This window comes from Orcinus orca, chromosome 15 (genome assembly GCF_937001465.1).
Source record: "Orcinus orca chromosome 15, mOrcOrc1.1, whole genome shotgun sequence".
In the NCBI taxonomy this organism is placed as follows: domain Eukaryota; kingdom Metazoa; phylum Chordata; class Mammalia; order Artiodactyla; family Delphinidae; genus Orcinus; species Orcinus orca.
Window position 1 is genome coordinate 60,331,333 of NC_064573.1, and position 17,732 is coordinate 60,349,064.

Genomic DNA, 17,732 nt, shown 5'->3' on the forward strand with positions numbered 1-17,732 from the left:
TCTCCAATATTTGACACTCCTGGGAGTCCCTAAGTTGACCTCCGGCTTCCCTTGACGCCAGTGGAGCTGCTCTGGCCTGGAGCCTGGCATTTTCCTGCTCACAGCTCCTCAGGCCTCATCACGCTCTTCCCTTCCTGTGTCCACATCATACGTGTTGGGATTCATCACGGCTTCACCGCAGCCTGTCTCCTCAATACCCAGTCTTCCTGGGTGATCTCATTCGAGTCCGTGGCTTCTGCTACCCCCTGAAAACTGGCTGCTCCCCCCCCTCGGCTTGATGTGCACACCCAGTGCCTACCAGACACCCCTTCTTGGATAAATTCAAAGCCCTTCAAGCAGAACATGTCAAAAACGGAGCACAGCCTCCACGAACTGGCTCTCCCAATTACCTAGTCCAGAAATCGGGGAGTTCTTCTTCTTCTTTGTCCTTTTCATCTAACTGACCTGCAAGGCCCATCAGTCATTTTCCCTAAGAAGCCGTCACATCTACCTCCCCTTCCCTGGGCAGGCCATCCTGGTTGAAACAGTCATGTTTCCTCTGTCGGATAATTGAAGCAGCTTTATCACTGACTTTCTCTTTCCCCTCGAACCATCATGCACTCCACTGCCTGAGTAATTTTCTGAGATGCAGGCAAGTCCGCATTAACCCAGTGTGTTAAGTCTTTCAATAACCCTTCATGACTTCAAATAGTTTATGAGGGTACGATCTTTCGTGATCCAGCCCCATCCCACCTGACCCATCTTGACACTTTGACTAGGACCCTGAGGATGTCCCATCAGGTCCACTCAGTAGACCGAGGCTGTTTTGTGATACCTGCGGTGCTCTTTCTTTGCAAGGCAAGTGCTGAAGTATAGATGGTGTATTGCATGGACAAACTGTGTGGCTGCCAGAACCCTCAGAGAAAAGAGGGTCCGAAAGAAAATATAAATATACATTTCATTGTTACTTCATTAGTTGAGTCATATGTTTTTGACTAATCAAACATTTTTGAAAGACAAAGAGCAGAAGTGCATGACCTCTTAGCTTTCATGTGTTGATTGCATGCTGTATTTTATAACTCCCTTTGCTTTTTGTTTTCAGTACATTAGGCAGAGTCAGTGATGCTGTGGATGCAGTAAGGAGGTGGTGGCTACAGTTTTGAGGACATTGCATGTGCTGCCATCGGAGGCATTTAGAGGATGGGAACGATATAAGCAGAGGAGCGCCCACGGGAGTGGCGGTGGGGCTCCGTAGCAGGGGTGCGGGCCGGGGGACTGCATGCCCGGGGATCAGAGGGCCAGCTGCTGCTTTTGAGACTTTACTCCGACCAGATTCAGTCTGGGGATACCCTTCCTGGCAGGTGAGTGCTGTCGCAAGTTGAGCTACGGACCCTTTGTGAGTTTAATGTAATTTTTGCTTACCTACTCACGGGCCTTGAGAATTTTTTAAATGCTTTCACAAATATGACCACAACCATCGTTCTACAGGGAAAGAAGCCAGCCTCAGAAATTGAAACGTCTGGTCCGAATCCACAAGGCTGACCAGAAGGTGCGCGGGAAATAGAGACTAGGGCTTCCGAATGCTACTCTATAGCACAGGCGCATGTCTATTTAAAGGTATTGCTCACGGGAGAGAAGAACCTAGAAAGTGAACAAGTTGATGTGTTTTATGCTTTGTTAATGGGAAACAAGGGGCGGCAGGAGGGGCCATCACACCTGAGCTTTGGTTCTGGGCCCGGCGGCCCAGGGATGGGCAGGGCAGGAACGGTCCAGAGGGGACGCGGACCCTTCCAAGGTGGAGAACACTTCGGACAAGCAGGTGCGCGAAGCCGGTGCGTTTGTTCTGAGGGAAGGTTGCGGAGTGTTCCAGGGTCAGAAGGGCACGTGGCTGGTCTCGTGGGTGAACCGCGAGCTCCAGGGCCTGTTGGTCTGTGAAACAATTGCTTCGGATCAGCCTCCTTCACGGGAATCAAACCATCAGGGGACGACATCAGAACTTCAAACACACAACGGCCTGTGAGAACTGTCTTCTAAGAATTTGCCTTCCACTCGTCACTTTAAGCGTCCGTACTGCTCCTTTTTCTCTTGTCGTAACTGTTTATCGTCCTGTTTGGCTCCGGCGGGACAGCCAAGGCGGAGAGTGATTCAGGGGAGCTGGTGGCCGGCGGGGGTGCGAGGGCAGCGGGGGTGGCCTCGGCCCAGGAGAGCGCGGAGCAGGGGTGGGGGGTGGGGGTGGGAGGTGCTGGCTCTGGAGCCGGCAGACCGGCATCGGAATTTTGGCTTCCCATCCGGAGTGAGTTGGAACAAGCTGCTGAACCCCTCCCAGCCTCGGCCTCCTCGGCAACGTGGAGGTGATGACAGCAGCGTGTACCTGCCTCTCATACAGCATCTGTCACGATGCGCTAGCACTTCGCGAAGTCCAGCTTCAGCACTTACTCACACACACGTGTATGTGTACAGACATGCACACATGCATGCGTACAGACATGCACACACACACACGGTCAGCCCAGAGGATGCCAGGAGGACTGCGAGTGAAGCGTCAGTGGTCGTGCGCTAGGCCTGACGCCATCCCCAGAGTGGGCCGGCCGTCCCCTTGCTGTTCATCTGTTTCTCCAGGAGCTCGTGAAGCGGCGTTGAGGCCGCATCGAGGCCGCACCCGAGAACAGCCGTGCTCTGCAGAGGCGTTCGGTCTCCCCGTCAGCTGCCAAGTCACCTAGGTTTGAATCCACTCCCTGCTGCTCCCCTCAGGGGCTGGTGAGCCCTGCCTGCTGCCCACCGCGTGCAGCCTGTGAGCTCAGGATGGTTTTCCCTTTTTAACTGGTTGAAAACAACCAAAGGAATATTAATTCTCCGCATGAGAATTCTGTGAAATGCGGTGTCTGTGTTTCTCGGGTGTTGTCTGCAGCTGCGCTCACACCACCAGGGCAGAGCTGACCGGTGACAAAGGTGCCGCGGACCCGCAAAGCCTGAGCTACTCACCATCTGCTCCCCGACAGAAAAGGTCTGCTGGGCCCTTAACTCCGCAGCGTCAGGTCACTTAACCCCCCATGTCTCAGCTTTCTCATCTGCAGGAGGGAGAAAATGATGCTGCAGAGTGACGATGTAGCGGGGAGAGAGGATGAGGAGGGAGGGGGAAACACTGTCAGCAGGGGTCCCGACCAGGGCGTCTCTCCCCTTCCCCTTTCCCCCTGACCAAGGCCTATTTTCTAAGCGGGTTCTCAAGCCCATTCATAAGCAGAAGGCAGTTTGAAAGGAATAACACACGTTTGAAATACTATTTGAACTGGGGACAAATTTTGGTGGAAGGCACGACACTCTGGTGGTGGAATTTGGGCAGCGAGTGGCCGTGGGGTAGGCAGAACTTGGGGGGAGAGGACCTGCCTTCCTGGGTTTTGGGGGCCATGCATCCTCGGTGGTCCACGTGTGGCCAGCTGGCAGCAGGAGTGGAATGGAAGCGGCTAACTCTGACCGCACGATGATTAAAATTCCGGGAAACCCTGACGGCTGCCCTCGCTGCATAAAAGGCTCGGGATCCCCTGCCAGCTGCTGGGCCCGAGAGTGACCCTCTTTCCCCACCTACGCTCACTCCAGAATTCTGCCAACAGATACATTTGTTCTCTGATTGTCACAGAATTCACCCAACTTGGAAAACTCTCCAGACGTTCAATTCACCGATTCTTTTAAAAACGATCCCTTTGTGTGTCTGTATCCGGCTTTGGGAACCAGTGTTGGAGCTACAGTCTGTTTATCTGTCACGTCTCCCTTTCTGTACACATTCCTCATCTCTGGGTGATGCTGCCACTTTTTGCATATTTGTGTCCAGGAGCGGGCATAGCAGTCATTGGTCCCAGGACGCCCGGGCGTGTGACTGGGAAAGCATGTGCGTATCATCTAGGCAGTGATGTTCTACTCAAGCAGCTAGAGGTCCTGTGGAGCATTTCTTGTGTTTTCGATCCCTGCCTGAGCATTCGGTCCTTGGCTCTTCTGTTTGTTAAAATCCAGTGTACTTTGCGCAGCTATCGGGGCTGTCGTGTTCTGGACTGTGGATCCTGAGTTGAATAAGGTGTGGATTTGTTTTCTGGAAACACATTCCCCTGAGAAGAGCCAATAGAAGAGAAGCTTTCAGACAATTCTTTCCTATGTGGCCACCAGTTCTCCACCCTTCTGGTGTTGGAGACTTTTATCCAAGTGAGGCCACAGCCTGGTGTTGGTCAAGACTGGAAGGGAACTGGCAAGGTGATCCGTTTGTCTCCTGTCTTCTGGGGGAAAGACGAGGCTTCCGACTGTCACAGGTCCCACTGCAAAGCTCTCTTTCTGTTTATCCATCCAATTCCTTTCACCGCATCTTCAGAGAGGATGAAAATTCCACATGTCCAAACTCAGCCGGAGTTCCACCCGGTGCGGCGAGGGAGCTGCCCTTGTGCTGGGTGCTGGGTGCAGACGCACAAGACCTGGTAACTTTATGGTTGCAAAGACCAGAATCAGTGGGGGGACCAGAATCAGTGGAGGGACCACAGCACACAGACAAGTTACAGTGCCGGGCATGCGCGTAAGTCCTGTGAGGACGCAGCTGAAGGAGGAGCGGGGCCAGTGGAGAATGAAGGGAGCCCCACAGAGCCTTTGGAAGCAGCTCTGACTGTTTCCTTTAGTTAAAGTCTCTCAAACATGCAAGCATTTATATAAACAGCAGTGTTTCTCTCAGTGATTCTGTGGGATTTCTAAAATGTGCATCTATTTAGTCTAAGATGAAATACTGGTTATAGGATGAAAAAAATTAAACATGCATTCCTCAGGGCCCAGGCCTCAACCACAAAATGAACTCCCCAAAAGAGTCATTAAATCACAATGTGTGCCTAAAATAACAGATTTGAAAGAAAAATGTTCCAAGATATTAAACTTCAACATGATCTCTGACTGTAATCCCTTCTGCTTTTGGGTATGGACAGCCCTTGGGCCCCCTTAAAACATCAAGGGAGAGGTTGGCAGGGCTCCTGGGAGGGAACCCACCCAGGCCTGCTGAGTAAGAACACGGCCGCCAGGCGCTGGGCTTCCCTGGGGGATGCGATGCTCTTCACAGAGAGTTTGTGTGTGGACATCAGTCCCGAATCAGCTGCAGAACCCATAGATAACTTTTTCTCCCCTGCAGATTCTGAGAAAGTAGAGCAGCGGATATAAGCAGACTCCCTTGGGCTGGTGAGTAGGAATTCCTCTGTGGAACCAGGAGGGACATAGCAAGTGTGTTCCTTCAAAGGGTGGCCTGGTCCTTGGGGCAGGGTTCTCAGTCCCAGGAAGCAATGCGGGACTGTCAAAGTCCCTGGAAGGCTTTTGCAAACTTCTCTTACCCTCCACCCCTCTGGAGAGATGGGGCATCTGGCCTGTTCCCTCTGCTCCCCAAGAACCTCTGCCCCAGGGAAACGCCACCTCTGCAAGAGAAGAGAAGTGATGATACATAAAGCGTACACAGCGTCAGAATCCACAGCTCTACCCCAACCGCTGATGGATCAGAACCAGAAGGTCAGATACATTTCCGTGACCTTCCAGCAAAAACACAATGTTCAAGAACAATTACTTTCTGACTTTGATCACTGGCTGGGCTCTTACAATCTGTCAGAGGAAACCCAAAGCCAGGGTGGGAGCGTGAACAAGATTCAAGGGGAGGGAGTGTCCTCACCTCTGTTCCAGGTCAAACCCAAGGGCAGGGCGGGACCCCAGATGGCGAAAGAAAGAGCTAGAAACCATGTCTTAAAAGGAATGCTTCAAGAGCTAAATGTTTACTGGAGACAAAACACAGTGCATAGATGACAGAATTTCCTTCAAATGTTTGAAGCACTACTGTTTGGAGGAGGAAAGAGCGTTATTTTGTTTGGCTCCAGAGGATAGAATTAGAACAGACAGGAAGAAGTTACAAGGATCCAGACTTTGAATCAATAGCAAAAGAACATTCTAACAGAGTTGTTTAGACAAACAATGATCGTTCTGTAAGGAGGAAAGGATCCTGTCTTTGAACTTGTTCAGGAAGAGCTGCAGAAGCACCTGTCAAGGATGCTGGAGGAGCTGCCTCCAATTTGGGAGGGGTGAACGGAGCGACCGGGGGTCCTTGTAAAGAGGCGACTTCTCCCTGCAGAGTCCGGGCTGCATGCCCTGCCGATGCGCGGAGATGGGGGTGAGCTTTGATTCTTCAGTGCATCTGCAGGACGAGCCCTTTCTGAGTTGGCAAGTGGGGATGCTGTAAACATTTTCCTACTCTGCTCCATATTTGTACAAACAAATGTGTTTTTACTGAAACTAACGTAAATATTTGCTTACTAATGAATGCACTCACCAAGCACTGAATAGCCAAACAGACCCCTTTTTTCAACGCAAATAGCTAAGCCCAGTTGTTTTACACCTTAACCAATTAAACAAAAAACAGAGCCCACGTTTGTCTTCATTCTTAGCTACAGAAATTACTGGTAACAAATCCAAAGTCACAGCACCTTCCAGGGAAGCCGGGAGTAGAGGTCGTTAGAAGTATAAAGGTGTCCGGTGGGCACACAGTACAGATTGAGCCCAGAGTTTAATGGGAAACTCCCACGGGGCACAATCCCACAGCATAAAGTGACCACTGTCCACCCATCCCTCTTAGAAGCACAGGAACAATCAGAGGGCTGGGCCCTTGTTAATCCAATGGCACACCAGTCACTGGGGAGCCAAGGGTGGTTACGAGGGTCAATTTTTTTTTTTTTTTTTTTTGTGGTACGTGGGCCTCTCACTGTTGTGGCCTCTCCCATTGCGGAGCACAGGCTCCAGACGCGCAGGCTCAGCGGCCATGTCTCACGGGGCCCAGCCGCTCTGCGGCATGTGGGATCCTCCCAGACCGGGGCACGAACCCGTGTCCCCTGCATTGGCAGGCGGACTCTCAACCACTGCGCCACCAGGGAAGCCTGAGGGTCATTTTTACCAAATGATACTCCAGACTCCAAAAGAAAACAGAGTAAAAGACTATTTGCCCAATAGTCTAAACACCAGAAGCGTCACACACTAGGATCTTTCTACAGGGATTTAAAAATGAGCAGTGATTTTAAAATTTGCATCACCACAGTAACAGCAGGAAACGTGCCATGGTTTGTGGTCCATGGTGATGGCATAACCCACGGGTTGCAAATGACAGTTTAAGTTCAGTCATGGAGACCCTGCGATGGGCACACAAAGTGACTCCATGAAAGACCGCCTCGTGTGTAAGAATTTCAGGATTTCATCCAACAACAATCATTTCCTACGGAGCTGACACGACTCTGGATTCTTACAGAAAAATAGAAATTTGAAATAGGAAGTTGTAGCAAGAGCAGCAGATGATACTGGCTGATCTTCTCTAAAGAGAAGTTCACTCATTTTCCACAAATACTTTATGACAGATTCCTGATGATGTGGTCTTGCCAGGTCCCTCACTGCTCATCACAAAGATTTCCCAGTAAATCATATTTCATGCATCCTCTGTTATTGTGTGGTGCTCAGGGCCACATTTCAGGAGATAAGTGAGGATGGTAAATTATGATGCTCAGATGGAGATACACAGATTAGGCTTGTTCGTCAACTTGTTGTGAGAGAGAGGGTGTACTCTTGTTTAGAAAGAACTCCTGACTGCAAGGCAGTGAACATGGGTCCAAGCTTAGATTCCCCAGTTCACTGGGCAGGGGTCATCTAGTTAAATTCCCCCTCTGTTCACGAGAGAGGAACACCCAGCCTGCCCGCACCTGCAGAACGGTGTGGACCAAAGCCCTGTGTAACTCGGAAGCATAGATGAGATTTGTGGGGAGCGGGGAGAGTGTGGACCCCACGGTAACCTGGGCTGGAATCCCGCTACTCACCACTTACTCACTCCTGGTAGCTGGCAGGCTTTAGTTAATGTCCCCGAGACTTAGGCTTTTCAGTTTGAAAATCCCTAAATTTTAGGGCGATGATCAGCTTTGAATAAAATACTGTTTAGATGCTCCCAGTAGAGGGTCTTGAGAAGGGAAGGTTCTGAACACTGACCGCTCTCGGCTGACCTTTCTGCAGCACTTAATGCATCACAGATGCGGTGCTCAGTGGCTTACCCATGTTCCATCATTCCAGCTTCATGACAACCTCGTGAGCAGATAGCATTAACCCCGCATCCCATACGAGGACCTGGAGCATTAGCATAGCTCCACAACTCACTGAATGTCACGTTATTTCCCTTTTCAAGGAAACACCAGAAATTCTTCATTCAACTGAGGGGACCTCCTAGAGGAGCTGGCTGTTGTCTAACAGTTTCCCTCTGTTCTTTCTGGGAAATAGCATCACAGCTAGTATATTAGCCACCAAAGAAAAGAGCTGTCTTATTACTTTAGACTTACTCCTCATTTTTTGCCCAAAATGTTACCCAGATTGATCACCTACGTTTGTCACTAGACTCGGCTCAAAATGATTTTATTTTATACACAAATCTCGACACCATTAACAAAGACTTGCCATTACTTTGGGCACTTGACAGAACCTACGTTAGGGTCTAAAGGCTTCTCCAAAATGGAAGTTTGGTCAATGGAAGCCCAGCTGAATGAGCATAAGGCTTCCCAGTGTGCTTTGGTTCCAAACATCTGATTTATTCTCTTAGAATCCCGTGTGACCTTCTCAGCACCGGGGCCGCCTGTTTCCTCCGCGAGATGCTCTCAATGGCTCCTCCCTGGGATGGGCATTCTGTCTCTCCTCCCACCTGTGGCTCTCAGCTCAGTCATCCCAAACCCTGCCATGAACCTTTCTCTCTGGGCAGCAGGGTCACTCCTGGGGGAGCCGCTGCCCTTCCCCGACCTCGTTACACCTTTGAGTGTCTCTCCCTTAGACCCCAATATGCACTGCTCTTATTTGCCTCCGGGGTGTCTGTTCTCAGCCACGTTTAAATTTCAGCATTTGTCTCCATAAGCCGTGCCCCTCAGACCACCATCTATCACCTGATTCATCTATTTCCCACGGTTGATTTCTCATCCTTTCCATGTTAAGTGACTTAGACCATCTCACCACAATTCCAACGAGGTTGAACATTGGCTCAAGGACACCCATTCCTGAGGGTGGGTGTGGTCTCCTCATTTACCTGGAGACTTGAGTCTCAGAGAGGATAAGTGATCATGCTGGATCACACAGCTTCTAAACTGCACACCCAGAGTAAGCCCTTTCCAGGGCCTGAGGAAGAGCTCAGCAAGTCGGAACTCATAATCTTGTATTCTTCTCCTTTAGAAGAGCCCCCAAACTTGCAGTGGAACCTCAGAAGATGACCTATTTTCCTTTCCTTGTCCTACCCAGAGCCAAGGGCTTCCAGCTGCTGGGACGTGTACAAATTCATCACACGTCATGGAGCTATTCTTGCACATTGCTCTAAATGTGGATGGTATTCCACATTCTTCAAGTATGCCTTCCCTGTTACTTTGAGACTCTTTTCTCTCCTCTAACTGCTTGAGGACCCCTGTAGCACCTGCCCCACCCCCTCCACGCTGGCACAGCCCTCACTTCTCTTAACGAGACTGCCTGATTCTGCTGTGGCTGCTTTAACAAATACCACAGACTGGGCGTCTTAAACAACAACCAATTATTTCTCACAGTTCTGGACGCGTGGAGTCCAAGATCGAGGTGCCAGCAGACCACATGTAGCAGAGAGAGAAGAAAGAGAGAGAGGCTCCCCTGTTTCCTCTTATAAGGGCACCAATCCCATCATGAGGCCACCCCCCCACCATGTTCTAATTACCTCCCAAAGGTACTTACTTTTAATTTATCTCTTAAAACAACTCCATGGGGTTAGAGTTTCAAAATATGAATTTGGGGGACTTGAGCCCATGGTCATAGTGGACCCCAGTGCTGCACGGTTTGCCCTCCACAAGGGCAGGTCTAAACAGGCATGTCTGCTGAGCATTGGAGAGAGTTTGAAGTTGGCTTTGATGGAGTACTTATACCATGGGAATCAGCAAATTCTATAACACAGGCCTTTCTTCTCTTAAAGAGCTGGTTTACCAGTATACCCTTAATTGGTCTACTTAATCATCTTTTCTCCATTGACCTTTTCTGCCAATTTATTGTATATTAAGTTCCCAAAATACAGGGGTCTGTGTCTGAGCTCTCTATGCCATTTCGTTGGCCTATTTATCTGTTCTTTGACCTGTACAGTCCTGTTTTTTATGACTGTGCCTGTGAAGCATATCTTAATAGCTCACAGAACAAAATTCCACTCATCTTTTTCCACTCCTCTTAACTTTTCATAGGCCATTAAATATTAGAATATTATGCCATGTACATTTCAGAACCAATTTACCAAGTACCTTAAAATACATGTCTGACGTTTGATTGAGGTTGTTTAAAATTATAGAACGTTGTTGGGAGAATTAATGTCCTCAAAAATTAGTCATTCCATCCAGGAACATGATTAATTTTCCATTTACTCAAATTCTATTTTACGAAATTTAATTAGATTTTAACATTTTTTCTGAACAGCTTTTATTCATGATTTGTTAATTTATGATGCTGCACAGATAGTGTTACAAGAGTGAATGGCATCTTATTTTTTTCTGTTTTCTAGTTGATTAGCTCAAAAAGCGCTATTGAATTTTGAAATTTGACTTTGCTAAACTCTCACTGCTTCTGTTGGATTTTGTTGAATTTTCTCTTTCATTTTCAGATCACGGTGTCTGAAAATAATGATATGCTTATGTCTTCCCTTTCAATTATTACACTGCCTCTCCTTCCTTCCTCCCTCCCTCCCTCCCTCCCTCCCTCCCTTCCTTCCTTCCTTCCTTTCTTCTTTCTTTCTTTCTTTCTTTCTTGCTTGCTTTCTTTCTTTCTTCTTTCTTTATTTCTTCCTTCCTTTCTCTCTGTCTTTCTTTCTTCCTTTCTTTCTAATGATGACCAGCACCTACAGTACCAGGTTCAGCTGTAGCAATGATAATAAGCAGTCAACAGAACCTGATCCAGAAATGACCCAGATATTGGCACTATCAATGAGATGTTAAATATGTTAAATATTTAAATAAATAAATATTTAATTAAATAAGTATTTCAATAAAGATGTCAAATGTGTTAGCGAATCTAGTGCAACAGATGGACAACATGCATGAACAGATGGGGAATTTTGGCAGAGAGACAGAACTATAAAAAGAGTCAAATGGCAATGCTAGTAATAAAAAACATGATATCAGAGAAGAACTCCTTCAGTGAGCTTATTACCAAACTGGACACATCAGAATGAAAAATATTTGTGAATGCAGATAGGTAAATAGAAATTAAACCAAGTGAAACACAAAGAACAAAGAGAAAAAATAATAAAGCAAAACACGTAAGAGCTGTAGGACAAAAATAATAAAGCAAAACATGTAAGAGCTGTAGGACAATATGGAATACATATAATTAGAGTGGCCAGGGAAAGAGGTCAGGCAGAGGAAACATGTGAAGAGACAATGGCTGAGAATTTTTTAAATTAGAGAGTCAACAAAGTACAGATTCAAGAAGCTCAGGGAAACTGAAATGGGATAAATAAAAAGAAAAACATACCTAAGCACATCATAATCAAACTGCAGAAAACCAAAGAGAAAACAGAAAATCTTGACGGCAGCAGGAGAATGAAGACAACTTACACAGAGAAAAAGAAATGATAGCCAATTTCTCATCAGAAATTCATCAAGCCTAATTAAAATCAAGAGATGTCTTTAAAGTATTGAAAGAAAACTCAATAAGCCCAGCGTTCTGTGTCCAGTGAAAATACCTTACAGAAATGAAGACAGAACAAAGGCTTTTTAACAAAAGCCAAAAGAATTCACTGCCAAGAAATATTGAAGAAAGTTTTTCAGGAAGAAAGAATAGGATAGCAGATGGAAATGTGTTTGTACACAAAGAAAAGAAGTGTGATGGAAATAATAAAAATAATGTTATATATAATAGACACTTTCCTTACTTTTAATATCTTTAAAGGGAATTGAATATCCAAAGCAAAACTATTAACAATGTGAAGCTTATGACATACATAGAAATAAACTGAATGACAACCATAGCATTGCACACACACACATGCGCGCACACATACACACACACACACACGTTTCCTATAACAAAAGACTTAAATAAGATCCAAAATCTTATAACATAATACCCAAAATTCCAGGATCTAATTGAAAACTGCTCATCATACCATGAATCAGGAAAATCTCAACTTGAATGAGAAAAGACAATTAACAGAGGCCAACGCTGAGGTGACACAGATGCTGAAATTATCTCACAAGGATTTTACAGCAGCTGTCATAAAAACGCTTCAACAGGAAATTTTGAACATGTTTGAAACAAATGAAAAATACAAAGTCTTGGCAAAGAAATAGAAGAAGTACCAAGAAATAAAGAAGAAGCAGATGGAAATTTTGTAACATATATATAATAACTGAAATTAAAAACTCTGTAGATGGGTTCAGCAGAAGAACAGAGAGACAGAAGAAGAATCACTGAACTTGGAGCTAGAACAATACAAATCACCCAGTTCTAACAATGGGGAAAAAACTTTTTGTTTTGAAAAAACAAAATGAACAGAGCCTCAGGGATTTGTGGTACTATAACAAAATATCTAATACTTGTGTCATGAAGTCCCAGAAGAAGAGAAGAGAGAGTGGGGCTGAAAAGACATTCAAAGAAGTAATGACTACAATATCCCAAATTTGGCAAAAGGCATAAGCTTAAAGATTCAAGAAACTGAGTGAACAATAAAAAACAATGAAAAGCTTAATTGGCTATACTCCAATATAAAATAAAAAGTTAAAAATAATAAAAAAACAAAGAAATTCATGCCAAGACTCAACATAATCAAACTTCTGAAAACTTAAAACAAGAAAAATATCTTGGGGCTTCCCTGGTGGCGCAGTGGTTGGGAGTCTGCCTGCTAATGCAGGGGACACGGGTTCGAGCCTTGGTCTGGGAGGATCCCATGTGCCGCGGAGCGACTTGGCCCGTGAGCCACAACTACTGAGCCTGCGCGTCTGGAGCCTGTGCTTCGCAACAAGAAAGGCCGCGATAGTGGGAGGCCCGCGCACTGCGATGAAGAGTGGCCCCCACTTGCCACAACTAGAGAAAGCCCTCGCGCAGAAACGAAGACCCAACACAGCAAAAATTAATTAATTAATTAATTAAAAAAACTCCTACCCCCAGCATATTAAAAAAAAAAAAAAAAATCTTGAGAGCAGCAAAAGAGAAATGACACTGTACCTGTAAGGGTGACAATCTGAATGACGATGAATTTCTCATCAGAACCCTGGGGAAGACAGAAGGAAGTATCCTAAGTTTTTCAAGAGCTGAAAGAAAAGAACTGTCAACCTGGAATCCTATACCCAGCAAAAATATCCTTCAGGCATGAAAGGGAAGCCTACACAGTCTCAGATGAAGGACAAGTAAGAGAATTTGTCACTAGCAGATCCACCCTGTAAGAATGGCTTATGGAAGTTCTTGAAACTGAAAGGAAAGGATAAAAGAAGGAATCTTGGGAACATCATGAAGGATGAAAGAACGTGGAAAAAGCAAAAATATGGATAAATAGATTTTTCTTCTCCTCTCGAGTTTTTAAATGACATTTGATTTTGAAGCAGAAATTACAACATTTGTGCATTTCTCGTTCTTATAAGCCCCACATATTCAAGAGATATTATTCCATCTCATAATCCTGCTCACTAATCTCTTGGGAATTTTTTCGCTTACAGTTTATCATAGCTGAACAAACAATAGATTGGTTTTGCCAGAATGTTCTGGATCCTAAGCGAACAAAGATAGAAAGATTGATTATGATTTGGTTTCTACTTGGTGATTTGTTTAGATATTTGAAGAGACATCAGCTCAGAGTATCATCTCCACGGCTGAACCTTGCCAGTGATAAGGAGGTGCAAGTGATGAATTCAAGAACTCAGCACAGTAACAGAATGAGCGTGAATTGAGAGTGGGACCTATCGTAAGGTCTGTACCTTCTATGAGGGACGGCAGTTTCAAGGGCGTTCACCATCTCGTAGGCCAGAGATTCTCCATGTGATTGTGTGTTTGCTTTTATTCCTTACCTAAACTTAAAAGGAAGGAATGAGAAGTTTCATTTGAGATGATGGTCCCAACACATTCTTAATCCAGCCGAGAGGGAAACCATCTCTGACTTTCGGGTCTACTTTGCAACTGGCTCAGAACCTGGTATTTACCAAGAGCTTATTATTTTCCAGGAATGTATCTCTCAATAAATATAGAAAATATAGCAGCCTGTCAATAAATGACAGCTGTCATTACTGCTGGGGTTATTGTTGCTATTAAAGATGACCAGCATGTGGGAAAAACTCCTGGTCATGGAACCACACCAACTGGATGAGGAGAGTTAGAGAGTAAGAACCATGCCCAGGATCACACATGAGGAAGGGCCTCAGGGGTGATAAAGATGAGAGCAGGACGGTTGTCCAAGGATGACATGAACATACATACAGGAATGCACTTTTAGCCAACTTACAGCTTTAAACAAATGCAATAAATTGAAGTTAGAATGTGTCTCAAAAAACATAGTCAAAGGAAAATGTATATACAATTGCAGAAATAAGTACAAATATATCCAGTAATCACAACCATAAATTTTTAACTTACATGTTAAAAGAGAGATTGAATTTTAAAATCCAGCTACATGCTGATTATGTAAATGGAAATATCAATAGATTTTGAAAATGCTATGCTGAGTTTAAAAAATGAAGTTGTTTTCTAAGATGATACCATGTATACATAATTTTAAAACACAGAACAGTATTATCTATTGCTTATGAATATATATGTAATTAAAATGTAAAAAATATAAACTAGAGGGACACTCACTGAATCTGTGATGGTAGTTCTCTGAAGAGGAGGTGAGTGAGTTCATACTTGCGGGTCCGGGTTGGATACAACTTTGTCATCATCTACATATTTCATTTTAATAAAACCCAGAAAAAAATGACTAAATGCTAACTCTCTTGTCTTTTATAGAGAGTATTTGGATTTGTACAGGCTTCTGCTTTAAAAAAAACAAAAAACAAAAAAGAAGGAAGAAGACCTTTAGAATAAAAGCCAGTGGGCACTTGTGCACTGCTGTGTAAGGGGTGCCAGGCCCACTGGGAAAATGATCTCAATGATGCTAAGAGTTGGGAAGATGGACTTTTAGATTCTCACGCAAAAACAGACATAAATTTGTCCTTTGATTGCTCTGAACATTAATAAAACTGTGTACCTACCAAATGAAAAATAGATAGCTAGTGGGAAGCAGCCGCATAGCACAGGGAGATCAGCTCAGTGCTTTGTGACCACCTAGAGGGGTGGGATAGGGAGGGTGGGAGGGAGGGAGATGCAACAGGGAAGAGATATGGGAACATATGTATATGTATAACTGATTCACTGTGTTATAAAGCAGAAATTAACACACCCTTGTAAAGCAATTATACTCCAATAAAGATGTAAAAAAAACCAAAAAAACTGTGTACTCTGTACAAAAGAGCACTGTGTGTACTAGGAATAAAATGCATGCAAGAAAAATGTAGAGTTGGGGTCCTGTCTAGCTTAAAATTTTGCACGAAGGTATAGCACGCACCACAGCAAATGTTGTGTGATTCAGACAAGATGCGCTTGTTGCTATGGAAACATGGGAAACTCAAAAACAGTTCCAGGATTGTTTTGTCATCTGGTTCGTAGGGTTAATATGAGGGGCAAGTGACGTATCTGCAGAATCTTCTGCATTCTATAAACTAACATAAGTGTAGGTTACTATTTGGAGTGTGATTATTAAGGGTTAAGAAGTTCACGGTGGTAGAATAGCCAAGTCCCTGATTTTGTATTCATCTGATAATTTGAGATTATGGCCTTGGAGAAAATTATAAAACATAGGAAGACTAGTATTTGTTTGGTGCAGAGTACCTGAAATTAACTAGGGAATAGTTTTTAATTCAGTTACTGAGCCAGCCACCGGCATCCCTGGGTTCCTAAGAAAACGCAGTTGGAAGATCGTATGTAAATGAGGCTCTCGGGAAGTGCTTTGCGCATCTGAGCCAACTTTTTCTGGTTGAATGATTTTTTAGAATCACATTAAAGCCTATTCATTATTTGGATATTGAAAGCCAACTTCTCACAGACTCCTCCACCCAGGGAGACCTCACCATCGGGAGCTCTGAGAGTTGCTCCTGGCAAAGGAGGGGCTGCACACCATCTGCCTCCTGACGGTGAGAGAGGGTGGTCGAGCAGAGAGGGGAGAGCAGACTTCTGCTGGAGGTGCAGTGGATGGATCTGTGGGCTTCCAGAAAGAGTAAGGGCCCCTCCCCTCCTCCGCGCTGTGCCGACGGGACGGGAGGACGTTAGTGCCGCTTCTCAGCTTGGGCTACTCATGCTAAGAAGAGGATGCAACGCGAAAATCCCTCAAAGCAATAGCCAATTGAAAATCAATGTATACTTAGGTTTGAAATATATTTAAGGACAGCCATTACATTTCTTAGTGACATACTCCGCGTATCTGTGAAGCTAGGAAATATCAATGAATTTTGGACTCCATCTACGTAAGGATGAGGAGGAAGTGAAAATCTCGACACCTGAATCCTGAATTGGATCCAGTTGGCCTAATTTCTCCTTCTCCTCTTTCCTTTTCCCTCTGATGTAGTAAAACCATTTCTAGGAAGAAATGTGCTTTAGAGTCAACCTCTCAGTCCTCTCGGCTCCCAGGTTGGGGGTGACAGCAGTTCCATGTCCCCTGTGGTCAGACTCTACCCAGAAAGGATTCTCTTTCAGACTGTGATGAGGATGGAGGTAGGACCTGGGACCCCGGACCAGCGCTGGTGCCTGGGAGGACTGCTAAGATATCAAAATTGGACCACAGCGCTGTGGACTGCTGTAAGCCACACACCACTGGTGACTAGCCAGGACTCCCTGCAACTAATGTTATTTTCAGTGACTGACTATTTTTTTTTAACATCTTTATTGGAGTATAATTGCTTTACAAGGGTGTGTTAGTTTCTGCTTTATAACAAAGTGAATCAGTTATACATATACATATGTCTCCATATCTCTTCCCTCTTGCATCTCCCTCCCTCCCACCCTCCCTATCCCACCCCTCTAGGTGGTCACAAAGCACCGAGCTGATCTCCCTGTGCTATGTGACTGCTTCCCACTAGCTATCTGTTTTACGTTTGGTAGTGTATATATGTCCATGCCACTGTCTCACTTTGTCACAGCTTACCCTTCCCCCTCCCCATATCCTCAAGTCCATTCTCTAGTAGGAGTGACTGACTTTTAATATGATCTGCATGTTCTTATAAATTTATGTTGTGTTTAGGACACAGCAGTGCACGTAGCGCTAGCAGCTGGGGCCTGTCTTTTCTTTTATCTTTTCTTTTTTTTATTTTTAAAAATTTTATTGAAGTATAGTTGATTTACAATGTTATGTTAATTTCTGCTGTACAGCAAAGTTACTCAGTTATACATATATATATATTCTTTTTCATATTCTCTTCCATTATGATTTATCACAGGATATTGAATATAATTCCCTGTGCTATACAGTAGGACCTTATTGTTTATCCATCCTATATATACTAGTTGAGATATAGATTTTCTACTCAGTAACTTACTGTTGCTGCTCGCGGTGGGGAGAACAAACCAGGCCATCCTCACCCCGGCATTCAAGGCCCTGCAGGCAGCTGTCCAGTCCCATCTGTCACCTCATGTCTTACAGACGTGGTCTATTTCCAAACAAGTCAGGGACCAGC

At 45.1% G+C, this 17,732-nt stretch overlaps 1 long non-coding RNA gene across 1 annotated transcript; it reads left to right on the forward strand.

Annotated features, from left to right (window-relative positions):
* Positions 1 to 2,466: 2,466 nt before the first annotated feature.
* LOC125961231 (uncharacterized) lies at positions 2,467 to 13,856 on the forward strand. The gene is made up of 3 exons (XR_007471660.1): positions 2,467 to 2,983; positions 5,129 to 5,175; positions 13,805 to 13,856. It is a non-coding gene; the product is annotated as an uncharacterized LOC125961231 (long non-coding RNA).
* The last annotated feature ends 3,876 nt before the right edge of the window (positions 13,857 to 17,732 follow it).